Source organism: Triticum dicoccoides, chromosome 4B (genome assembly GCF_002162155.2).
Source record: "Triticum dicoccoides isolate Atlit2015 ecotype Zavitan chromosome 4B, WEW_v2.0, whole genome shotgun sequence".
In the NCBI taxonomy this organism is placed as follows: domain Eukaryota; kingdom Viridiplantae; phylum Streptophyta; class Magnoliopsida; order Poales; family Poaceae; genus Triticum; species Triticum dicoccoides.
In genome coordinates, this window is record NC_041387.1 from 320,492,846 (window position 1) to 320,503,557 (window position 10,712).

Below are 10,712 nucleotides of genomic sequence, written 5' to 3' on the forward strand. Positions count from 1 at the left end.
AATACAACGGGTGTAAGTCAGATTTACACACGCAATACACTTAGGTTGACTTGACGAGCCTAGCATGTACAGACATGGCCTCGGAACATGGAAGACCGAAAGGTCGAGCATGAGTCGTATAGAAGATACGATCAACATGAAGATGTTCACCGATGATGACTAGTCCGTCTCACATGATGATCGGACACGGCCTAGTTGACTCGGATCATGTTTCACTTAGATGACTAGAGGGATGTCTGTCTGAGTGGGAGTTCATTGAATAATTTGATTAGATGAACTTAATTATCATGAACTTAGTCTAAAATCTTTACAATATGTCTTGTAGATCAAATGGCCCATGCTAATGTTGCCCTCAACTTCAATGCGTTCCTAGAGAAAACCAAGCTGAAAGATGATGGCAACAACTATACGGACTAGGTCCAGAACCTGAGGATCATCCTCGTAGCTGCAAAGAAAGATTATGTCCTAGAAGCACCGCTAGGTGAAGCACCCATCCCAGAGAACCAAGACGTTATGAATGCTTGGCAGTCTCGTGCTGATGATTACTCCCTCGTTCAGTGCGGCATGCTTTACAGCTTAGAACCAGGGCTCCAAAAGCGTTTTGAGCAGCACAGAGCATATGAGATGTCCGAAGAGCTGAAAATGGTTTTCCAAGCTCATGCCCGGGTCAAGAGATATGAAGTCTCCGACAAGTTCTTTAGTTGTAAGATGGAGGAAAATAGTTCTGTCAGTGAGCACATACTCAAAATGTCTGGGTTGCACAACCGCTTGACTCAGCTGGGAGTTAATCTCCCGGCTGACGTGGTCATTGACAGAATCCTTCAGTCGCTTCCACCGAGCTACAAGAGCTTTGTGATGAACTTCAGTATGCAGGGGGTGGAAAAGATCATTCCTGAGGTATATGCAATGCTGAAATCAGCGGAGGTAGAGATCAAAAAGGAACATCAAGTGTTGATGGTGAATAAAACCACTAAGTTCAAGAAAGGCAAGGGTAAGAAGAACTTCAAGAAGGATGGCAAGGGAGTTGCCGCGCCCGGTAAGCCAGTTGCCAGGAAGAATTCAAAGAATGGACCCAAGCCTGAGACTGGGTGCTTTTATTGCAAGGGAAGTGGTCACTGGAAGCGGAACTGCCCCAAATACTTAGCGGACAAGAAGGCCGGCAACACTAAAGGTATATGTGATATACATGTAATTGATGTGTACCTTACCAGTACTCGTAGTAGCTCCTGGGTATTTGATACCAGTGCGATTGCTCATATTTGTAACTCAAAGCAGGAGCTGCGGAATAAGCGGAGACTGTCGAAGGACGAGGTGACGATGCGCGTCGGGAATGGTTCCAAGGTCGATGTGATCGCCGTCGGCACGCTACCTATACATTTACCTACGGGATTAGTTCTAAACCTCAATAATTGTTATTTAGTGCCAGCTTTGAGCATGAACATTGTATCTGGATCTCGTTTAATGCGAGATGGCTACTCATTTAAATCCGAGAATAATGGTTGTTCTATTTATATGAGAGATATGTTTTATGGTCATGCCCCGCTAGTCAATGGTTTATTCTTAATGAATCTCAAACGTGATGTTACACATATTCATAGCGTGAATACCAAAAGATGTAAGGTTGATAACGATAGTCCCACATACTTGTGGCACTGCCGCCTTGGTCACATTGGTGTCAAGCGCATGAAGAAGCTCCATGCTGATGGACTTTTAGAGTCTCTAGATTATGAATCATTTGACACATGTGAACCATGCCTCATGGGCAAAATGACCAAGACTCCGTTCTCTGGAACAATGGAGCGAGCAACCAACTTATTGGAAATCATACATACTGATGTGTGCGGTCCAATGAGAGTTGAGGCTCGCGGAGGCTATCGTTATGTTCTCACTCTCACTGATGACTTGAGTAGATATGGGTATGTCTACTTAATGAAACACAAGTCTGAGACCTTTGAAAAGTTCAAGGAATTTCAGAATGAGGTAGAGAATCAACGTGACCGAAAGATAAAGTTTTTACGATCAGATCGTGGGGGAGAATATTTAAGTCATGAATTTGGTACGCACTTAAGGAAATGTGGAACCGTTTCACAACTCATGCTGCCTGGAACACCTCAGCGTAACGGTGTGTCCGAACGTCGTAATCGCACTCTATTGGATATGGTGCGATCTATGATGTCACTCACCGATTTACCGCTATCATTTTGGGGATACGCTCTAGAGACAGCTACATTCACTTTAAATAGGGCATCGTCTAAATCCGTTGAGACGACACCGTATGAATTATGGTTTGGGAAGAAACATAAGCTGTCGTTTCTAAAAGTTTGGGGATGCGATGCTTATGTCAAGAAACTTCAACCTGAAAAGCTCGAACCCAAGTTGGAAAAATGCGTCTTCATAGGATACCCTAAGGAAACCATTGGGTATACCTTCTACCTCAGATCCGAGGGCAAGATCTTTGTTGCCAAGAACGGGTTCTTTCTGGAGAAAGAGTTTCTGTCGAAAGAAGTAAGTGGGAGGAAAGTGGAACTTGATGAAGTACTACCTCTTAAAAGTAGCGCAGCTCAGGAAGATGTTCCTGTGGTGCCTGCACTGACTAGAGAGGAAACTAATGATGATGATCAAGGTACTTCAGATCAAGTTACTACTGAACTTCGTAGGTCCACGAGGACACGTTCCACACCAGAGTGGTATGGCAACCCTGTCCTAGAAGTCATGTTGTTAGACAACGGTGAACCTTCGAACTATGAAGAAGCAATGGCGGGCCCAGATTCCAACAAATGGCTTGAAGCCATGCAATCCGAGATAGGATCCATGTATGAAAACAAAGTATGGACTTTGATAGACTTTCCCGATGATCGGCGAGCGATAGAAAACAAATGGATCTTTAAGAAGAAGACGGACACGGATGGTAATGTTACCATCTATAAAGCTCGACTTGTCGCTAAGGGTTATCGACAAGTTCAAGGGGTTGACTACGATGAGACTTTCTCTCCCGTAGCGAAGCTGAAGTCTGTCCGAATCATGTTAGCAATTGCCGCATACTATGATTATGAGATATGGCAAATGGACATCAAAACGGCATTCCTTAACGGCCATCTTAAGGAAGAATTGTATATGATGCAGTCAGAGGGTTTTGTCAATCCTAAGAATGCTAACAAGGTATGCAAGCTCCAGCACTCCATCTATGGGCTGGTGCAAGCATCTCAGAATTGGAACATTCGCTTTAATGAAATGATCAAAGCGTTTGGGTTCATGCAGACTTATGGAGAAGCCTGCGTTTACAAGAAAGTGAGTGGGAGCTCTGTAGCATTTCTCATATTATATGTGGATGACATACTTTTGATGGGAAATGATATAGAACTTTTGGACAGCATTAAGGCCTACTTGAATAAGTGTTTTTCAATGAAGGACCTTGGAGAAGCTGCTTACATATTAGGCATCAAGATCTATAGAGATAGATCGAGACGCCTCATAGGTCTTTCACAAAGCACATACCTTGATAAGATATTGAAGAAGTTCAATATGGATCAGTCCAAGAAGGGGTTCTTGGCTGTGTTGCAAGGTGTGAAATTGAGCTCGGCTTAATGTTCGACCACGGCAGAAGATAGAGAAAAGATGAGTGTCGTCCCCTATGCCTCAGCCATAGGGTCTATCATGTATGCCATGACGTGTACCAGACCTGATGTAAACCTTGCCGTTAGTTTGGTAGGAAGGTACCAAAGTAATCCCGGCATGGAACACTGAACAGCGGTCAAGAACATCCTGAAGTACCTGAAAAGGACTAAGGATATGTTTCTCGTATATGGAGGTGACGAAGAGCTTGTCATAAAGGGTTACGTCGATGCTAGCTTCGACACAGATCTGGATGACTCTAAGTCACAAACCAGATACATGTATATTTTGAATGGTGGGGCAGTAAGCTGGTGCAGTTGCAAGCAAAGCATCATGGCGGGATCTACATGTGAAGCGGAGTACATGGCAGCCTCGGAGGAAGCGCATGAAGCAATCTGGGTGAAGGAGTTCATCACCGACCTAGGAGTCATACCCAATGCGTCGGGGCCGATCACACTCTTCTGTGACAACACTGGAGCTATTGCACTTGCCAAGAAGCCTAGGTTTCACAAGAAGACCAGGCACATCAAGCGTCGCTTCAACTCCATTCATGAAAATGTTCAAGATGGAGACATAGATATTTGTAAAGTACATACGGACCTGAATGTAGCAGATCCGTTGACTAAACCTCTCCCTAGAGCAAAACATGATCAACACCAGAACTCTATGGGTGTTCGATTCATCACAATGTAACTAGATTATTGACTCTAGTGCAAGTGGGAGACTGTTGGAAATATGCCCTAGAGGCAATAATAAAATGGTTATTATTATATTTCCTTGTTCATGATAATTGTCTATTGTTCATGTTATAATTGTGTTATCCGGAAATCGTAATACATGTGTGAATATATAGACCACAACACGTCCCTAGTGAGCCTCTAGTTGACTAGCTCGTTGATCAACAGATAGTCATGGTTTCCTGACTATGGACATTGGATGTCATTGATAACGGGATCACATCATTAGGAGAATGATGTGATGGACAAGACCCAATCCTAAGCATAGCACAAGATCGTGTAGTTCGTTTTGCTAGAGCTTTTCCAAATGTCAAGTATCATTTCCTTAGACCATGAGATTGTGCATCTCCCGGATGCCGTAGAAGTGCTTTGGGTGTGCCAAACATCACAACGTAACTCGGTGACTATAAAGGTGCACTACGGGTATCTCCGAAAGTGTCTGTTGGGTTGGCACTAATCGAGACTGGGATTTGTCACTTCGTATGACGGAGAGGTATCTCTGGGCCCACTCGGTAATGCATCATCAAAATGAGCTCAGTGTGACCAAGTGTCTGGTCACGGGATCATGCATTACGATACGAGTAAAGTGACTTGCCGGTAACGAGATTAAACGAGGTATTGGGATACCGACGATCGAATCTCGGGGAAGTAACGTACCGATTGACAAAGCGAATTGTATACGGGATTGATTGAATCCTCGACATCATGGTTCATCCGATAAGATCATCGAGGAGCATGTGGGAGGCAATATGGGTATCCAGATCCCGCTGTTGGTTATTGACCGGAGAGTCGTCTTGGTCATGTCTGCATGTCTCCCGAACCCGTAGGGTCTACAAACTTAAGGTTCGGTGACGCTAGGGTTGTTGAGATATTAGTATGCGGTAAACAGAAAGTTGTTCGGAGTCCCGGATGAGATCCCGGACATCACGAGGAGTTCTAGAATGGTCCGGAGGTGAAGATTTATATATAGGAAGTCCAGTTTCAGCCATCGGGAAAGTTTCGGGGGTCACCGGTATTGTACCAGGACCACCGGAAGGGTCCCGGGGGTCCACCGGGTGGGGCAACCTATCCCGAAGGGCCCCATGGGCTGAAGTGGGAGGGGAACCAGTCCCTGGTGAGCTGCTGCGCCCCCCCTTGGGCCACCCTGCGCCTAGGGTTGGAAACCCTAGGGGTGGGGGGCGCCTCACTTGCCTTGGGTGGCAAGCCACCCCCTTGGCCGCCGCCCCCCCATCTAGATGGGATCTAGAGGGGCCGGCGCCCCCCCTGGACCCCTATATAAAGAGGGGGGAGGGAGGGCTGCGCACCCTAGCCCCTGGCGCCTCCCTCTCCCTCCCGTGACACCTCTCCCTCTCGTTGTGCTTGGCGAAGCCCTGCCGAGATCGCTGCTGCATCCACCATCATGCCGTCGTGCTGCTGGATCTCCATCAACCTCTCCTTCCCCCTTGCTGGATCAAGAAGGAGGAGACGTCTTCCCAACCGTACATGTGTTGAACGCGGAGGTGCCGTCCGTTCGGCACTAGGATCTCCGGTGATTTGGATTATGACGAGTACGACTCCGTCAACCCCGTTCTCTTGAATGCTTCCGCGCGCGATCTACAAGGGTATGTAGATGCACTCCTCTCTCTCGTTGCTAGATGACTCCATAGATTGATCTTGGTGAAGCGTAGAAATTTTTTATTTTCTGCAACCTTCCCCAACAATGTGTACCCCGCAGTGGTCGGGGACGCCCTCCGGAGTCGGTAGAGCATGCGGAGAGGGGCGTGGGGGACAACTCGGATGTCCGCGGCTGTAACGCCCGGATAATTAAGCTACAGTGAAACTCTGCTAATAATGCCATGTCACCTCTGTTACTGTTGCTAATCTCTCGTTAGTTCAAAACCGGTTCAAAAATCAAATTCAAAATATGGCAAACAACCAAAGTTTTCAAACATTAAAACAAAAATGTTCGGACTGTGCCAATTATTGCATAAGTAACTATGGTGAAGTAAACACATTTTTAGAAAATGTCTAAATACTTAAAACGAATTAAAACAGAAAAAGAAAAATAAAGAAAAGAAATCAAACAAAGCAAAAGAAAGAAAAAAGGACCCCCCCACCAGGCCTCGACCCAGATGGCCATCGGGCCAACCAGGCCGGCCCACCTGGCCCAACCGGTCGCGCCCACTCACCTTATCCCCTCACCCCCCTCCCCCACAAACCCTAACCCCCGTCGCCCCCACTTCCCCTCTCCATGTTTGCCTCCTCATCCCCGATCCAGATCGGGATCGTAGGGGAACGACCCCGCCGCCCGGATCGACCGCGCTCGCCGCCGCGACCACGCGTCACCGTGGACCTGCTGCTGCGGCTTGCAGCGCGGCCCCTCCCGTTCCCTATTGACGCGCCCGCCTCTCCCTCCGCTCGCGGCCATCGCGGACCCTACACGCGCCCCTTCCCTCCCGTGCGGCCGCCTTGCTCGCCGTAGCCGTGCTCCGGCGACCACCTCGCCTCTGCTGCCTCGCGCGAGGCCGCAGCGCGCCTGCTGCTGCCTCTGGCGACCCCTCCTCTGCCGGCTTCCTTCGCTGGAAACAGCCGGCCGGCGAGCCCTGCCCTGGCCGCCGGCGTGCTCTGGCGCCCGTACCCCCCGTCGCGGCCCGGTTCGCCCCTCGTTCGGGCGCCCGCCCCATTAACGGCACCGCACTATGCCCGCTAGGCCTCTGGGCCAATGACATGAGGGGCCCACGCCCGGAACATTTATTAAAATAAATAAATAAATAAATAATAACATTAATTAATTAATTATTTAATTATTTGATTCTGTTTAGACTAACTTAATCATTAGGTAAACTAATTAACTCTGTTTAATTAACCTGCTAACTAAACAGCCTATGACATGCGGACCCACATGTCAGATTGACCCAGTCAACACCTCTATTGACTGCTGATGTCATGCTAATGCAGTAATCCTGATTTCGAATTAATTTAATAATAATAATTTAGAAAATGATTTAAAACGTTAAAAATTAATAGAAAATAAACCGTAGCTCGGATGAAAATACTTTGCACATGAAAGTCGCTCAGATCGATGATACGAATCCGAATACGCAGCCTGTTCGTCCGCTACACATGCCTAGCATAGCAAACACGCAACTTTCCCTCTCTGGTTCATCTGTCCGAAAACGCGAAACACCGGGGATACTTTCCTGGATGTTTCCCCCACTCACTGGTATCACCTACTACCGCGTTAGGGCACACCTAGCACTGCTCATTGTCATGTCATGCATCGTCATGCTTATGTTTGCATTGTATTTATTGTTTCTTCCTCCTCTTCTCTCCGGTAGACTACGAGACCAACGCTGCTGCTGCCCAGTTCGACTACGGAGTTGACGACCCTCCTTGCCAGAGCAACCAGGCAAGCCCTCCCCCCTTGATCACCAGATATCGCCTATTCTTCTCTCTATTGCTTGCATTAGATGTCACGCCCAATATGTGAACCTATCCTAAAGGAACTCGAAGGTCCCACCAAGGATAGAAGCGCATATTGGAGACGCTTTTGCAAGGTGGATATGATTACACCGTACCATTACATAATAGTTGGGGATACACACAAGAGGCATCCAGTGCCACATGAATACAACAACATCATACACAAGAGCAACATCCGACTATGGATGAAACACAAACAGAAACTCAAACGACATCCACCCTGCTAGCCCAGGCTGCCGACCTGGAACCTATCCCCTGATAGAAGAAGAAGCAAACGGAGGACTCCAAAACAAGCAAACATCGCTCTCGCGTCATGAACATCGCATAACCTGTACCTATAACTATTGTTGTAGTAAACTGTGAGCCACGAGGACTCAACAATCCCATTACCATGGGTATCAAGACTAGCAAAGCTTAAAAGGTATGGAAAGGATAAGAGGTGAGGTTGCAGCAGTGACTAAGCATATATGGTGGTTAACATACGCAAATAAGAGCGAGAAGAGAAGCAAACAGAACGGCCGAGAAGCTAGAAGTGATCAAGAAGTGATCCTGAAACTACTTACGTTCATACATAACCCAAAACCATGTTCACTTCCCGGACTCCGCCGAAAAGAGACCATCACAGCTACACACGCGGGTGATGCATTTTAAATCTAATCTGGTGTCAAGTTCTCTACAACCAGATATTAACGAATTCCCATCTGCCACATAACCGCGGGCACGGCTTTTGAAAGTTTATACCCTGCAGGAGTGTCCCAACTTAGCCCATTATAAGCTCTCACGACCAACGAAGGATATTCCTTCTCCTGGGAAGACTCGATCAGTATCGAAATCCCGGTTGCAAGACATTTCGACAATGGTAAAACAAGACTAGCAAGACCACCTGACTGTGCCGACAAATCCCGATAGGAGCTGCACATATCTCGTTCTCAGGGCACAACGGATGAGCAATCCATACAACTAAAACTAGACCTCAAGTTTCCCTGAGGGGGCGCTGCAAATGGCTCTAGTTTGGACCAACACTCAGAGGAGCACTGGCCCGGGGGGGTTTAAATAAAAATGACCCTTGGGTTTGCAACCCCAAGGGAAAGTTATAGGTTGTTAGGCAAATGGAAAAATCAATGTTGGGCCTTGCTGGAGGAGTTTTATTCAAAGCGAACTATCAAGTGATTCCCATACACCCGGCCGCGTAAGGAACACAAAATCAAGGAACATAACACCGGTATGACGGAAACTAAGGCGGCAAGAGTATAACAAAACACCAGGCATAAGGCCGAGCCTTCCACCCTTTACCAAGTATATAGATGCATCAATTAAATAAGAGATATTGTGATATATCAAAATAATCCTGTCCATCATGGAGCAATCTTCAACTTCACCTGCAACTAACAACGCTATAAGAGGGGCCGAGCAAAGCCGTAACATAGCCAAACGACGGTTTGCTAGGAAGGGTGAAAATGGTTAGAGGCTGACATGGCAATTTGGGAGGCTTGGTAAACAAGTGCTAGGTAGCGCAGCATAGCGATAGAACGAAGCAACTAGCATAGCAATGATAGTAGTGAGATCCAGGGTAACGGTCATCTTGCCTGAAATCCCGCTACGAAGAAGGACGATTCCATGAAGAAGACAAACGGATGAAGACGAACCAAGCGTAGATGAACGAATCCTCACGATCGCAACGAAACAGGAACTATCGGGAAGAAGCACAACCGGAAAGAAGCAAACCACATGGTAAACACACAACACATAAACATGACATGATGCACAACCAAGCATGAAAAAGGCTATATGATGCTACTCATGGCAATAGATGATGCATACAAGAGCAACACATCAAAGCAAGTTTAAATGAGGCCGGAAATGACACATCACAATTCCGGTAAGTCCTCATATGCAAATTTCGAAATTGGTCCAGAACTGAATAAACATTACATTAAAGTTGTTAAACAGCAAGTTAAGATGCACCAAGATGATCTACAGGAAATTCTAGTCAAGTTACATATAAAGTTCATTTAGTTCGGAGCTACGGCCTAGAAGATATGAGCGAAACAAGCTAAACATAGCATTGTTGCAAAATGCATTCAAACATCAAGCAAACACTCTCAAAACATGGATGCAACATGATAAGATGAAACTAAATGCAATTCTAATCAAGTTTCATATAGAGCATGCTCAAAACGGAGCAACGGTGCAACACATACACTCCAAACAAGATATCACAACAATCTGTCCAAAACAGCAAATAGGCACTTCGCAAACATCAAAACAACATGCTACAGGAATCATATATAGGGCATCAAAAGGCATGGAATGATAGAGCATAACATAGACGACAAAACATCCCAACTAAGCATCTCTAGATTATGCATGGATTAATTGGTAGCATCAAGCAAACATGGCAACATGATATAGCAGTTTCAGCATTGACAGAAAGTTAATAGCAAGTAGCCCACTTCACAAGCTTGATGCACTCACTACAGGGCATATAAAAATAAATTGATTGCACCCCTTTAAATATGGCATAAATATGCTCCTAAAACATGTAGACATCATGCTCATAGGATGCACACACAAAATGCAACAAAAATGACAAATTAGCAAGTTACAACAGTTTTTCAGTAGTTAACAGCAACATGCACTTTTGCAATAGGGATTAATATATCAAGATGAAACCTAACATGAATGCAAAGCACACCAACATTTAGAGCATGAAGAGAAGAACATGTGCATATCAATATCATCATCATAGCATCAACAGCGACAAAGTTGTGGCACTCACAAGATGAACAAATGATGTTGACAATCAGCAGATTCCAACAGTTTATATCATATAGCACTCTTGCAACGATGATTAGGGCATCAAGATGGACTCAAACAAGCATGCCTCAATGGAAAAATGAA